Source organism: Alligator mississippiensis, chromosome 2 (assembly GCF_030867095.1).
Source record: "Alligator mississippiensis isolate rAllMis1 chromosome 2, rAllMis1, whole genome shotgun sequence".
NCBI lineage: Eukaryota > Metazoa > Chordata > Crocodylia > Alligatoridae > Alligator > Alligator mississippiensis.
The window spans coordinates 181,922,056-181,938,273 of NC_081825.1; positions in this window are offsets into that span (position 1 = coordinate 181,922,056).

Genomic DNA, 16,218 nt, shown 5'->3' on the forward strand with positions numbered 1-16,218 from the left:
CTGATAGCAAATTAGTTCTGTAACACTGTAACTATACTGTTCCCAACCTACCTTATCAGGTATCTATGGAGAATTTGATGTCTTTCAGTAGTTAAAAAAACACAAACCCTGCAGCAGTGAAACATGAAAGCATGTGCTTAAATCACTTAGCTCCCATATATGCTCTAACATTTATGCCATTTGGGTTAGGGACAGACTTTCAAAAAGCCTGAGCCTGACTTGATTCAATCTTTGCAAGTTAGTCTAACCTGGCTAGGCTAAATCAGTTTTGTAGCCAGACAGATGTCCTAGAAATGCAGGCACATGTCTGCAGTGGCTCATGCTAGAAGCCAGGCGGTGCTAGAGCAGCCCTCCCTTTCTTCCATAGCATGGAGCTGGGGGGAGGCAGGCAGCAGAAGCTCTGATTAGCCCAGCAAGGAATTGATAACAGGTTTTATGACCCAATTAAGAAAACAGGAACATTACCAGCTACTTGTTGATTCTGCCTGTTGATTCAGCACAGACCGTAGCCAGCCTGTGGTCTACTAGCTAAAACATAGACACCTCCTCAGGAAGGCAGAGGGGAAGGGGGAATTCCTGCTTATCAGGGAGTGGTGAGGAAGAGGGGTGGGGAGCAGCCCACAGTCTCTGGAGGGGCAGCCAGGGAGCAAAGGGGAGGGGCTAGCCCTGCTGTGAAGCAGAGAGCCCTGCCCAGCCCAGACATGTGCCGGGATGCTGGGGGAGTCTGGTTTATCTTAAACCAGCAAGGGGTCTGGGACAAACATTACATAAACTGGTTTGATCCAAATCAGTTAAGTCTGATACTACATTCAACCAAGCTTATCTCAAACGGGTTTCAGCCATTCTCAAACTGGTTTATATGCACTAAACATCTGTTCTGTTACAGGTTTAAACCAGTTTTTGATACTTAAACTGGTTTATGTGTAATGTCTGCCCCTAGCCTTGGTGATGTGGAGGCCATGTCTTAGGTCAGGTTATACAACTGGCAGTCTGTGGGTTGCATGTGGCTTATAAGGGAATTTTCTGGGGTCCCAATCTAGGCACTGCTCCTCCCATTGTTCTGCTGCTGCTGCTACTGGTGGTGCTATTGCTAGGATCTCCAGGCTTCCCCTTCCTTCAGCTTCAGTTTCCACAATGCAGCCTGCAGGGCCCAGGAAGCCTTTGGCCAAGGGGATTCAGAGGCCTAGGACCCCTACTTGCATAGCACAGTGCAGCACGGGATGGTGGGGAGAGTTACATGCTGCATGGTACAGTACAGCAAGGAGGTGCCTCCCACATGGACCCCCTGGGCTCCCACCACCCTCACTGTGGCCACTCAGAAGTTAGACAGCCCCATCTTAGGTGAACTATGTGAGCTACCAAGCTATCTATGAACTTTCTGACATAATTCAACATGCCCAGAAGCCTTAAAATTCTTCTTTTACCTTCAGGTTTCACTTTATTCAATATTCCCTGAATCCTTGATTCGTTGTGCAAGATTCCTTTTGAAGTCAATCTCTCTCCCAAGGAAGTTATTTCCATTGTATGAAATTGACATTCTGTCTTATTCACTTTAAGGTTATTGGCTCTCACCATTTCCAGTATTCCCTTCAGCCATGCCTGATGGCCAGTAGGCAGTGCTACTCCAAATTGTTTTGTCGTCAAGCTGCACTTTCATGCCTGTTTGACTTGGCATTTGACTCATTGTGCAATGAAATACTTTAAAGCCAAACATATACTGAAAGGCAGTCTTAGGAAGCCATGTCTGCCAAATGGTGTGTTGAAACTGCAGATTTTGGACCTCTGTGTTCATGGGCATCTGTTAAAATCCTGCTGATGCATCCAATTTGCTGAAGAATTTAGCTCTTGCTATTTTGGACAAGATTTTATTTCTTGTAGGCAAGTGGAAGTGTTTTCATTTAGCTCCATACACAGCTGTAAAGTTCCCTCCGTGTTTGTTCTGTGATTACTAAAGAGGGAACCCAGTCTGTTGGTTCTTTTGTTCTCTGAATGATAATATCTGCCATTATGTTTTGCAACTTTTCTTCTAGACTCTTTGAGGCTTCCATAGCATGCGCCACAGGTCCTGCATCTTCTCTTCCTGTTACCAGATGCCATTCACATTCTTCATAAAATGTTATTAAGAAATTCATATCTGGCTTTGGTCTGTCTTTCTGATTCTCTTTGATATATATCTTGTTAAGACTAAGTATGTCCCATGAATAGGTCCAAGACTGGTTTCTTGCCTCTTGATACCAAGTCAGTCTCTTGTTTTACCATTTTCTCTTTGCATTTGAGTCAGTGTATGCAGTCGTCTAAGAATGAAATTGTTCCTCCTAGAAAGTCTTTCACTAACACCATTGACTCCTCTAAACCTTTATCCTCTCCTTACATTGCTTCTTTTCATTTTCTGTTATCATCTCTATTTGTGCTTTCATGTCTATCATGTACATCATATATGAGTTATTTGTACCATTTAATTAAGCAATCTTTTGAGCTTACCTTATTGTGCTTAAGAACAGCTTTTTCTCTTCCTTTGAGGAAGGCACTTTTCTGTATTCGCTGCCTATTTCAGCAAAATGGTTGAGTTTATTACAGCTCCTTTACATTAGCTTAAATAATGGGCCTTCCTCATACAGATACTGGTTGCCATATCACCAGCATTATGTTCTGCTTCCTGTATTTCTACCCTTGGCCAATTTAATTTATCTCAAATGTTTCCTTGTGTATATAGCTATGGGTACTCAGTCATATGCTCTATGCTTTTCCCTAAGGCTTTTATTTGTGTTTCTGATTGCTGTACTGCTGAGAATGTGTGTGTTGCTATTTCTAATGTCAGATTTCTCTCCCTTCATAGCCATTTATGTCTTTTTTTATTGTCACACCCCAGGACCATCTGCTCTTAATGAGTCTTTTCATAATCCATATTCACGGGCCTGACTTTAGTTTCAAGTCTGTCACAAGCTCCTGTGCTGTTTTCCCTTCATTCTATATTCTTGTCTCGAGCATCTTGTTCATAAGGAGCATTTTTTTCTAAGGTGCCAATGGTCTTCAAATATTTTAATTATTTCTGCTTTTCTCTACCACCATCTTCATGGAATACAGTGTCTATGACTGCATGTCAGTGTAAACCAGTCTTAAGAACCAAGCAGTTTTCTGCTTAACCTCCAGCTTATTTGCTCTTTGGTTTCATGTACAGTTCAGATTACTCTTTGGATTCCTGTTTTTCAAGCATCCCAAGTATTCCTCCTAAATCTCAGGGAACATGAGGGATTTATTTGCAGGTGCACAGGCTCTTTGGCAGCCATTTTAATGTTTCTTTCTTGCTGTGTCTTCCAGCATTCCATGCCTTCCACTTCTGGTACCATGCAGGGTCAGATTCTAGTCCATCAGTTAGCGTGTGAATGGACTTAGGTGCCTAAACTAAAATCCTATTCCACCCTACTTAGGTTCCTGAAAACTTGTTAACAGAAAAGGTGGGTGGCTTCTCCCCCTCGCTACAACTCACTGTGAGTCAAGTCTTAAGAGGAAGATGACAATGTATTACAGAAGTATTTGAAGTACTAGGTCTTCAGGGACTTGAAGGACTGGAGTTGCACCTAGGTGCCTAAATCCACTTAGATTTCCAGTAGGCCTGTAGTGTCCCCTGATGAGCAAGAATGGTTTCTGGATAAGCCCTTTAGTTAGAAAGGAAACTATTTACAGAAGAACATCATCAGCATTTTGCTGCTCAGCAGCTATATTCTGAAAACACAAACTGTCCTGTGTTCCTTTGTTTTATTCTGACCAAACAACAGTGGTCTCACAAGAAATACACAAAGACTACCCACAGCACCTACAGAAGGGTGGCATACCTTCACTTGCTAGAGGACTTTCTCTGTAGCCCAAAACACAGTGCCCGAAATCTATGAGTTTCATAGAGTAACTAGCCACTTGCTCATCAAGAATGATAGGGGGACAAGGGGAGGGGCAGGAGAGGCAGGTGGGGACGAAGCACCACCACCCACCATCCCGCACCGTTGTCTCCCAGGAGTGGGGGAGAGGGGTGGGAGGCTTGCCCTGCCAACCCCTCCGTCCCCCTTGACCAGCACCCCACACTGCTGCCATCTCCAGGGAGCAGGGCCAGGCTGGCGGGGTGAGGCCAGTAGTGCTGGTGCTCTGCTGTACCACCACTGCCATCTCCTGTCTGGAATGCTCTTGGAGCACTCTGATTGGTTGTTTCAGTAACCAATCAGAGTGCTCCAAGAGTGTCACAGACAGACAGACAAACGGACTAAGCCTTTTATTATATTGGAATTCCGCAAGGGTGACCAACAGGAAAAGCCCAGGTGCCTCCATGCATAATGTACTGGGACCAATGAAATAATGCAAATGAAATAGGTGCATATGATAGAAATCTGTAGAGAGGACATTGCATCATAATGCCACTTGAGGTCAGAAATGTCAAACATAGGTCACAATGGTATTTGGGTAGACAGCAGTGAGAGACCAGAGCTCTAGATGTCCTTTTTTGGCCATAAATGAAGGGTGCTATTGAAGATAAGGTTACGTACACTGGGATGTGCAGACCCCATCTCTTGCTGCCATGGTGCTAAGGGAGGAGTGGAGACTGCTGGCGTAGAAGGAAAAGTTTCCTCTTCAGACCCTGGGTAAGGGTTCAGAGATGATAGTTGTACATAAATATCTCAAAGCCCTCAATATTTCCGGAGCTGGTGTGGAATTAACTATGAAGATATTACCAGTGGAAAATGAGGTTTTCTTAGAACTAAATACATTCATGGAAAAATATCAACTTTGCCAATATTTTTCAGGTTTTTTCCTTGGGGGCAATTGCAGCCAGATATTTTGTTTCTGTGCTGACAATAGTCTCAGATTCTTCTGGTGCTGCCATGGCACTTTTTAGGTGTTTAGGTATCTAGAGGTGTCTTCTCTATGGATTGGGCTGTATGGTCAGATACTACCTCTCAAGATGGACTGAAGGGCATTGGTTCAGCCACACTGAGAAATCTTGATGCATCATGGGAGATATCTGGCCCACAGGGAAGGTGTATATAGAGGTATGAGTGAAGTCTCCAAAATACAATGCCCATGAAGGTCTAAGAGCAATTTGGGCTGCAAATTCACAAAGAATATATATACCGACACCTAATAAGACAATACTGAGACCTGCCATGAGAAAAGTATAAATATCTTTTTTTGAATTCTGACCTACATTTTGTGACTTCAGAAAGCCAGCATTTTTCAACAGGTATTAACTAACTGATTTTACGGCACAGAAATCTTCTTCATGGAGGAAATAAGGTTTGCAAGGTTGGAAGCTGCATTTCATTTGGTTTCATGTCTCATCGCAACCTCCAAAATTTGGTCAGATTCACAGAAATTTGCCAAGTTTCACAAACTTTTGGGTGCAGCTCTTTAGAGATAGGTTGAGGTAGAAATCATGAAAAGCTTGGAAGTGATATTTGGTTTTGTCCACAGTTCAAGCCACAAAATCAAAGCAGAATTTGCATATAATTCTGCTTAAATGCTGTAATATGTCTGTTGATCATTAGAATCTCACTTAGTAGAATCAGCCACTTATCAGCTTCAAAACCCAAAGGCCAAAAGCACTGTATTGCAAGCATTTTTTCTTCCACTCACTAAACTTGTGCTTGATAAAATCAGCCGCTCATTAGCATCGAGATCAAAAATGGCACTCTATGTGTACAATTTTTTTCCTGCCAGTTATTAGAATCAAGTCTGTGTGCATGCATATTTCCTGTCCAGTTAGGTAGCTATATCCCACTCATGCCTTGTGAGCATGTGTGAAAATGGTGTCTGCACAGAATTTTTACTAAATGCTTGTTTCTTTGACACTGCTTATTGGGCTCACTGATTATAGGTATCAAAGTACTCTGCCCAATGTGATTCTAATAAGCAGCAGATCCTCTAATCTATATTACATTTGATATTAAGGAGACCAAATTACATAAGAACATGCAAAGGTTCAACTGTCTCAACTGGATTGGGGTCTTTCCCCTGCATATTAGTATTATAAAAGAAAAGCACACACACACACACATATAAATAATTCAGTTATATGCAGTTATATATATAATATGCAGTGCTATATATATATATATATATATATATATAGTGAGGAAATCCTGGATACTTCTGAATCCTACGCTAACATGATCACAGTTCAGTAAACTGTTTAATATTAACTGATTAACACTCTTCTTAGACTGGACAACCAAGCCTGACTTTGCGAAACAAACATTGTGGCTGACCAACTTATCTCATTCAAACAAATCTGCATGTATTTAGCAAATTTTGGAAAGTTTATGGACTCCCTTGATGAGGTGGGGAAATATGTTAGGGCACTGGGCATCTTCCAGGACTGAAACTGGCCACTTCTCTCTGCCCACATTTTCTAAAATAGGTGGGGGAGAAAGGCTCTCATGAATACATCTTTCTTGCCATCGTAGGCAGAATTTACAACATAAAAAAGGTTTCCACATGGATGAAAATTTTCAGTGCTCCTGGAATCTCAGTGTAACATAAGCACTGATCTGTCAAACCAGCTCTGCCTCCTTCTCTTTACTAGCCTCTAAACACCAGTCATGGAAAAACAAAGCAATGTCAACAAAACTCAGACCTGAGGAACTAGCCTTCCCTCATTCTTTCCTGGCCTACACTGCTGCCTGTGATCTTGTCACACAGTAGCTCATAAGCTCAGCAGGGCTGGACTGGGTATTAACGTCATCTGAAAGGAGCAACTTGGACCACAGGGGCATTGTGGCAACTTGCCTTTTCAATTTCTGTTTGAGTTTCCACTCCCACAAGCAGCAGTGTCAATATTCAACCCTCAAATCTCAGCATGAAATGTAGTGACAAAAGAGCTCCGTCTGTTAGTTGAGCTTTAAACTGAGATCCTGACAACTGATGGCCATTATAGATCCTATATCATTTTTTCACCATAGGGATGGTTAGTTTGGCATCTGGGACAAATTCTGCTTCAGATTAATGCTTGCTCTTTCTGCTACCTTATTTCCCTTGACAGTTTCAGTTCTCAGTTTACAAGCTACTTTTTCCAGAGGTGACATAGGGTGAGGCAAGTACAGTCTGTAAAGTATGTCTCGATACAACTGTGGAAAATGATATGGAAATGTAATGGCCACATGTATATAAAATGTCATAAAGGCAAACCCCACCTACCGCTTCCATAGCAACTCACATCAGACCCTCCTTTTGAAAGAGGTAAGAGAGTATTTTCCCCTTTTCAGAGAGGGGGAAAGAGAAGCAAAGAGGCTTCATTTAATTTTAGTTTTGTTTGGTTCAATTTTAGGTAGGTATTTCAATCAGTTTCACTAAGCTGCTGGAACTTTTTTTTTAGGGTGAGCCTAAAAACAGTCCTAACAGTGTCAGGACTAGAATCTGGAGTTTCTTTAGCACCTGGCATGTGCCAAGATCATTATATCTCTTGTAAATCCATTGTTATTCTTAAATCAGACGACCCTTACAGCTTTAAAATTCATAGGGTCCTCCACTCTATTGCCAGAATTATTTAATCACTATAACATACTGGATGGAGTGCCATACTGACATTTGAGACATCTAGGCTCTTTTTCCCTTCTCTGGCTCTGGTGTGCTGTGTGATCTGGAAAAGTAACTTTGCCTCTCTCCATCTTAGATTCCTGGTGCATAAATTGAGGTTAATGACATTTATCTTCCTATACAATGTGCTTTTAGGTCTACATGCGTGGCACTATTCATCCATCACCATACACCATGTATTAGTCACAGTGTGCTGATGGTGGCAATGAAACCACCTGCAAAACCAATATAGCCATTTCTTTGCTTTCATTTTTCTCCCCCTCCAGTTGCTGTTCAGAATGCAAGTGGTAACATTTACAGATTTAATATCTGGATCTGACCCAAATGCTTTTGTGTTAGATACAGTATAGGAGATGAATTATGTCTTAGTTCAGGAATGTTGTTAAGAAATTTAACAGCTCTGTGGTTGCATGTGCAAGTCATACAATCCACTCCCTTCTTCCCCCCCACTACCGCCCCTCCCAGCTAGACAATCATAAAAGAGCGATTAGGCTGTTATAGAATTAATGTGTTGTAATCTTCCTGGAAGGAAATTAATTTTGCCAATACACTTTCTAAATATTTACAAGCTGCTTAACCAACTAAATAGTCTACCCCTGTCCCCTTTCCAAAAGAGAGGTGGGGTACACATCGAATTTTGAGTTTTTCATTGTTGACAAGAGTTCATGAATGCAAATAAAAGATTTCACAGTACGTTCTAGTCTGTCCTTGTTAATACCACACACACATTTTGAGAGAAATATGAGGACCATTATCCCATACTTTCCTCTTAGCTTAGCTTTTAGTTTGACTCATGGAAGTTAAGCGTCTGTGTCCAGTTAATGTTACAACTTGAACTGGCCCCTTAGGGGCTCTCAGTCGGCTGCGTTCTGAGTTAAGAAAAGAGCATGCAGCTCATGTCCATTTCTGTTAAGGCCTCTGAATGGCCAGAGCCAGTCAGCTGCCGTGTGTACAAATTGTTGAATGATTTCATAGATTTCATAAATTTCATAGACATTAGGGCTGGAAGGGACCTCGGAAGATCATCGAGTCCAGCCCCTTGCCCCAGGGGCAGGAAGTCAGCAGGGATCATAGGATCCCAGCAAGATAAATGTTGAAATGTCTCTTAAAGGAGTCTAGAGTAAGTGCTTGCACCACCTCTGGAGGCAGGCTGTTATAGGCCCTTGGGGCTCGTACAGTAAAAAAGTTCTTCCTTATGTCCAGCCTGAAATGGACATGGAGGAGTTTGTGACCATTCGACCTTGTCATCCCTTGGGGTGCTCTGGTGAACAGATGTTCCCCCAGATCCTGGTGAGCATCCCTGATAAACTTATAGGTGGCCACCAGATCACCCCTGAGCCTGCGCTTTTCCAGGCTGAAGAGTCTCAACATAAGGCCTGTTCTCCTGCCCTCTGATCGTGTGCATGGCTCTCCTCTGGACTCTCTCAAGCTTCTCCACATCCTTTTTGAATTGCAGAGCCCAGAACTGGACGCAGTACTCCAGCTCGGTCTCACCAAGGCTGAGTACAACGGGAGAATGACGTCCTGGGATTTGCTTGAGAAGCATCTATGGATGCAAGCCAGGGTTTTGCTTGCTTTATTAGCTGCAGCATCACACTGAAGACTTATGTTCATCTTGTGGTCAATCATGACCCCGAAGTCCCTTTTGCCCATAGTGCTAGCTAGTGTAGCACTGCCGAGCCTATAAGCATGCTGCAGGTTTTTCTTCCCAAGGTGGAGAACCTTGCATTTTTCGGTGTTCAACACCATCGGGTTCTCGTCCACCCATTTCCTGAGCCTGTCAAGGTTAGCCTGGATCACCCTTCTGTCCTCAGGTGTGGACGCTTTACCCCAGAGTTTGGTGTCATCGGCAAACTTGGCCAGTCTGCTTCTGATACCAATATCCACATCATTAATGAAGATGTTGAACAATATAGGCCCAAAGACAGAGCTTTGAGGGGTCACAGCGCACCATGATGATTGACTTCCATCAACCACCACCCTCTTGGGTCCTAGCACAGAGCCAGCTCCCCAGCCAGCAGATCATGGTGAGGCCAAGGCCACAGTTAGCCAGTTATGCCAAGAGGCGATCATGGGATACCAGATTGAAGGCTTTTTTAAAGTCAAGATATATGACATCAATCTCTTCTCCCTTGTCCACATGATAGGTCACCTGGTCATAAAAGGAAATAAGATTGGTCAAGCAAGACGTACCCACAACAAACCCGTGCTGGCTATCCCTCAATATGTTGCCATTGGCCAGATGATTTAACACAGGCTGCGTGAATGGTTTAGGTCCATCAGATAAACCCAAATATCTGCAAGGTCATCCTAGTTTGTGCTGCTGTAACACCATCATCATCTTATGACCAAACCAGAAATGCCTACTCTAGGAACAGCTGTGCCAGATTCTCCCAAACCTGAGCTGAAGATAATATTTCCAATATCTTGACTGATGTCCTTTTACTCCACTGGCACTGCAGATATGACAAAAGTACAAACCTCCACTGCTCTCCTGCTAATATCCCTCACCAGTCTGGAATGATCAGTTCCTATGGTAAGAGACTTGAATCTCCATGGTCCCACTCATTCCTTAGTCCTCTGCTGCTGAGTATAGCAAAGGAAACAGTAAGTGTTGCATTGCAAAGTGGACAACAGTTCAGTACGAACTGGACAAAAACCACAGCTTATTCATAGAGGCCACCATGAAGTTATAACCGTTAGCTCCTAGTGAACTGGGTTGTGTTTCAAGGGATATTGTAGAAACAGAATGTTCCTTAGCTCATTAAGGGCCTGATTCACAGCTCAGTGGAGTCAACAGTAGTCTTGCCATTATCTTTAATGGGCTATGGCAATGACCCGAAGAGTCTCCTAACTATGAAGTTTCCAGCGGTAATTTTTGTTAACAATTTTTTAAAACTTCATTTTAATATAGAGCGCCTTATTTCAAAGAGCCCCATAACACAGAGTGGACATTTTTTATCTTAGAAGGGAGTGAGTCACAGTTCCCTTTCCATTAGATTTTGTGGGATGACATGAAGCAGCAACAAAGAAATACTGTTCTTTTTCCTTTTAAAGACATATGTTTATTTTTGTACTGTTGGAAGAGGCCAGGGCTTGGAGTAACACTGATCATCTTATGATGAAAAAGTAGTAAAAATGTCTGGTTCTCTCAAAAGTGAATAGCAAAACCAGTGTGTTAATAACAAAGGAGTTTATGGTTAGCAATAAAAATGGAAATTATGGTATTTGAAGCTCTTTTTTTTCTCTAAATGAAGAGGATGTTTGTCTGCAGTCTTTCCAAATTAGATTTATTCTCTAATTAAGAATAAAATTATGAATACAAAAAAGATAATAATCTTTTCAGAGGGCTCTAGTGACATCAGAAACCCTGGTAGGGATTGGTGGGGCTCCATAGAAAAAAAAAGAGTGTTTTCTCTGCCTGGGTCTGCTATGGACCATGGCATGCGATTTCTCTCTTTTTGGTGGAGGGGGTAAGTTCCTTTATCTGTCTGGGCCACTTCTACCTAGTCAAATACGTAAGCAGGCAAAACTCCCATAACTGAAATTGGATTCACTCACACTAGGGGTGAGCTTGGTCTCACGTGCCTTTCTTTTTTCCCCCCTCTGTAGTTACATTACAAACTGCCTCTCTTTGATGCCTCTCTATTAACAATGTACTATGCACACGAGACTAGGTTAATATTTGCAATGTGCTTTGACATATTTGAATGGAAGCGATTACCCCACATAACAGGCACCTGGCCCCAGGGGTGGCCATAAAACACCCCCTGGTGGCTATGCAGCTCCTGTGTCACTGGCTTTCTAGGTTCCCATCCCTTTTCTTCCTTCCTGCCACACCTTGATGCAGATATTTACTTGGAAAAGGAAGGCTGACCAGGGTCTGCAGAGTGAGCCCCCATCTACTGACAGTCTGTGCTCTCACCCAGCAATGGCCTTAAGGCCTAGATTCATGGCCTTCTACCTCTCCTGTATCCATGCCCATGCCTCACAGAAGTTACCATTCAATCACTGTCTCTTGTGTTGGGCCTCAGCCTCCTTCCATTTCTCTTGCTGGGCCTTGTAGCCCAGGTCCACTGTGCTGGACCTGGCTTCTAGGCTCCAGACTCCACCCTGCCCCTGGGCCCCGAGTCTGCTTTGACTGACTCCATCCTGCACCCCCCCACCTCCTGCAAGGCACTGAACCTACTTTAACTCTGACCCCATCCTGTTCTGGACAAACTTGGGCCCTCTGGTCCAGGTTGCAACCTTTTCATAGTTGCCACCTGTTCAAACCTCAAGACCGGCTCCTGGCAGGGCTCAAACAGGGGCACCTTGGAATCTCCTCCATCCCTGATAGACCCAACTGAAACCGCTGGTTTAAACACACAGGAATAACCCCCCTGGCTATAATGATCTCCCAAGTGGATCTAAATACAAACACAAACACAAGCTCCTGGGCTGAATCACCAAGTTTCCCCCTACCCCAAGTCATACTCCTCTGCAAGTCAACAGTATTCCACTGCATTACTTTCAGGGTAGCTTCGGTGTCAGCCCTGAGCTCTTCTGCCCAGGAGCTCTTTCTTCAGCAGCTTCCAGAGCCAGACTGGCTGCCCTGTTTCAGGCCCTGGGATTTTATGCTCCCTAAGTCATGCCCCTTTAGGTCATGTGACTTCCCTAGCCAAGCTGCAGTTGTGCCCTCTTCCTTGATCAGCAGCTGACTTCCTAGGCAGCAGTTTTTTTCTTGCTGCCTTCCCTCCTACAGCTGGAATTGTTTAGCTGCCTGGGTACTAGCTGCTGCAATTTCTCTTCTTAAAGTAACAGGATCTCTAAGCTCCCTGTTACACCCCAGTATAAAGTATTCTCAGAATAACTCCCAGCACATCAGGGGAAACATTACTTTAAAAAAGCCCAACAGAAGTTAACAGCATGCAGCCAAACAAGGAGAGGGAATCTTGGTTATAGTAAATGATCAGTAAAGCCTCCCACCCACTTCCATGAGCGGGCTAAAAAGTTCAGACAACTAATTTTCTAAACTCAGAAATCCCTTGAATACAGAAACAGACAGAGAGGCCCAGGTCCTCCTCCCTGGATGTGCTCCAGACTTTGACAAATCATTAGCTTCTTCATTCGCAGAGGAATACAAAGGATGAATGCTGTGGCCAGATGTTACTGTGGTGGGTTTAGAGTGGAATGATGCTAGATATTATGTTCTCAGTGTCACTCGTGCATATTGACTTGGCTGGAGATGAAAGGAGGGGATACAAAACCATGAATCCTGGCAACATAAAGAGTTTCATATACTGAAGTAGTATGTTGTACAAGGCCACTCAGACTTCATGGCATAAGATAACTAATATTAGCGTCTATTATTACTGGTCATACTCCATGTATGACTTTGCATGCTAAGCATAATACAATGGTCTTTGTTTTTATCTTCCTTTGAAATGTTGGGTATTTAAGTACTTAAGAAGCACTGATTTTAGAGTAGATGAGTTTCTGATCTGATCCCCAGTTTTCTCTATTGTATTCCTGTTTGCAGCAGGACAGGCACACTTGCCTGATACATTTTTTTAAAATGTTCTAGTTCAACCATAAATGACTAGACTTAGTGCAGACTTATCAAGTGCTATGGTCTGTGTTACCTGTGAGGTCAGACTGGATGATCATACTGGTCCATTCTGGTCTTCAGGTCTATGTATTTGCCTTCATGCCCCAATGGGGCAACCACACTGAATTATGAGATCATGGCTACATTAACAGGAGACCCTGGAGGCCAGGGTGTAGAGGTCACCGCCTTGACACAAATGCATACACTTGCTTTAGAAAGAAACTGCCTTACCCTGGCAAGAAATTACCCTGGAGCTGTTTTCCAAGTTAATGCAGCTTCACCCCATGTTTCAGGAGTTGTAGTATATGGTTGCAACTATTTTCTCTGGCAGCTGGAGCCTTCTTTCCTAGGTTATATGTATATACCCTGTGTCCAGGGAATGAGAAGAATACACCTGACAAAAGAGGAGGCGGGATTAATCTTCATCAAGGAGATGGTGGGCATGTCTACATGAGATGCTTAAAGCAAATTGGACTAATTCTACTGCTCATTAGTGTAGCTGGCAAAAACCATGCTAGTGCGCAGTAGATTAGTCCAATGGACATTAAGCATCACACAAAAAGTGTTCTTCTGCTCTAATGTGCAGTACTGCCGATTATGGTGTATTACTAAACTTAATTCGCCATAATTGTGGCACATTAATGAATGTGTAGATGTGCCCCCTGATAGATGTTGCTGCTGCCAATCATAGAGTAAGATGAATGGAACCTAGGGAAGGGACACACGCAGCCACGGATGGGGGAAGATTTGGAGATGGCAAGGGCTATGGATCCTACTAGAGAGATTTAGAATGTGGACCCCAAATTAAAAACAAACCAAGCATGAGGAAGCAATACAATTGCCACGTGGTAAAACAAAGCTGAAAGAACTGAAGGATTCAGAAAATATATGTGTTACATGATGGGCAGGGGATTCATGGGGAACAATGAAGTCAAAGATGAAGCTGTCTTCTTGACAACCTTATAATTAATAAGCAAGGTAAGCCCAGCTCCCTGAAGTCAAGAGGAAATCAGAGCTACTCAGCTCCAGCCTTTGAAACATGCCATGAACAAAACAATGGGCAAGAAGGGAAATAGGAAGACAAACAAAAGAAGGAAAGGAGGATGGTCTAGGAAAGAGAAAAAAAACCTAAACAACCATCGCAACAGTCATTTCTTTTTGCATAGCCAGATGCTTGCCTTCAAGCATCACACACCCTTCCTGCTTTTGGCCCTAGAGACTGTCATTATCTATCAGACATAACCACAAACAAGTTCACTTCTTGAAGTCCAGCAGAGAGCAATGTTTTTGACTGCTGCATTCCAGGACTTCTCCTATATGGCTAGATCAATATAATTCCAGCAAATCTACAAAGTTATGAAGTTGTCTGCAGACCATTAAAGGAACCCAGTCAACTCTGACAACACCCATTCCTCTGTAAAATATCTGATATCTTTACACCAAAGATTAGAGAATTTAAACGCTACAGGTATTTAGAAAATGTTTTTGTGCAGTGTGTTTTCATTTGTGCACTGAAATCAGCATGCACGTGTTCAGTTTCATACCTTGTCAGGCTGTTTCCCCGCCTGTTTGGATGCCCTTCATCACAGCAATAGGTGAGAAGAAATATAATTTAAAGCCACAGAAATTAGTAGGGGGCTGGCTCAGTAGCAGGGCTAGAATCTGAAATCAGTTTAGTAGTGCATTTCATGGTGAGTGGCCTTTAATGCCTTGCAGCAGGGCTGTAAGTCACATTTGAGACTTTGTCAACAATGTAGAGGAAAAAATGCTGTGCCCTTGTTGGAAAAGCCACCGCAAAATGAGTTCCAAACTGCTCAGAAGTACTCCTTGCTTGTTTATACATTCACTGAATGCCAAATGGTTTCATATACTTCATACAGTGCGATTCTTCCAAGTTCTTTTGCCATAGTCCTTCCTTGAGCTTCAAAGTGCTGTCCTGCAGTGCATTAAGGCAAGAGACTAACATCTGTCATGTGGTTGTGTGTTTTCTTGTTCTCTCCTCAGCAGATGCATGTGGAGCGGTGTATCTTGTTTAAGTAGGGTGTTTTCATCTGTGGTGTGTGGGTTTCTTCTGTTCATGTATATGCTGCTAGGTGTTTGTCAGACAAGGCAAGGTTGAAGACACATGCCTTGCCCTGCAAGCAGAGGGTGCTGAGGTTTGTGATGGTCCTTTGTTCTTGGAGGGAGTTCACTTAGAGCAGCCCATTGCAAAGTTCTGCCCCCTGCACAGACAAGCTTTACCTTTATTGCAGTGTCCCAATGCAGTGAAAGGAGTGAGAGCCGCAAGTCCACATGTACACACAGAGTCACACACAGGTGCTGATGACCTCATGGAAGTCAACATGCAGTAGATCATATATAGTGGTTGCCTCAGTTTACAGATGGTATGGTCAACTTCATAGCTTGAGAAGGCTCTCTTCAAGAAACAATGGGGGCTAAATGCTGGAGAACTGGGGGTGCCCTATCAGAGACCTGGGGAGGAGACCAACCTGTTGATAGTGGCCTTGTGCAGCCAACCCCTCAGTCCCTCTGCCCTGTAAAAGGGTAGGAAGGCTGTCCAATAACTGATTGAAGTCTATGATAGAGGGGTAAATCTTGCTCATTAGCAGGAGCAGATCCAGAGGGGGTGCAGTGGCATGGCTGCACCCTCCTTTCAAACTGGTCTGTGTTACTGGAGCCTCCCTCCTCCTCCATGCTCAGAGGCACGTACTCTTCCCCATCCCCCACCTGCCATGGTTGTTGCCCCCACTGTCCCAGGAGCATGGGAATCTTTAAAGCTGCTCCTGTCCACTCCAGCTGGGCTGCGGCAAGGCTGGGCTCACCTATGGCAGCAGCAGTGGCTTCACACGCCTGCTCCTGTGGGGACCAGGTAGTGTGAGGGAACTTACCCCCACCCCATTGATGCTGCTGCTGTTCCCAACTAAGCCCAGCTCCTACACATCCTGGCTGGAACAGGCAAGAGCAGCTCTGAAACTTTCCCCAACCCTGGGACAGTGGGAAAAGCAACAGTAACTGGATGGAGAAGGGATGGAAGGGAGGGGATGTGCCTC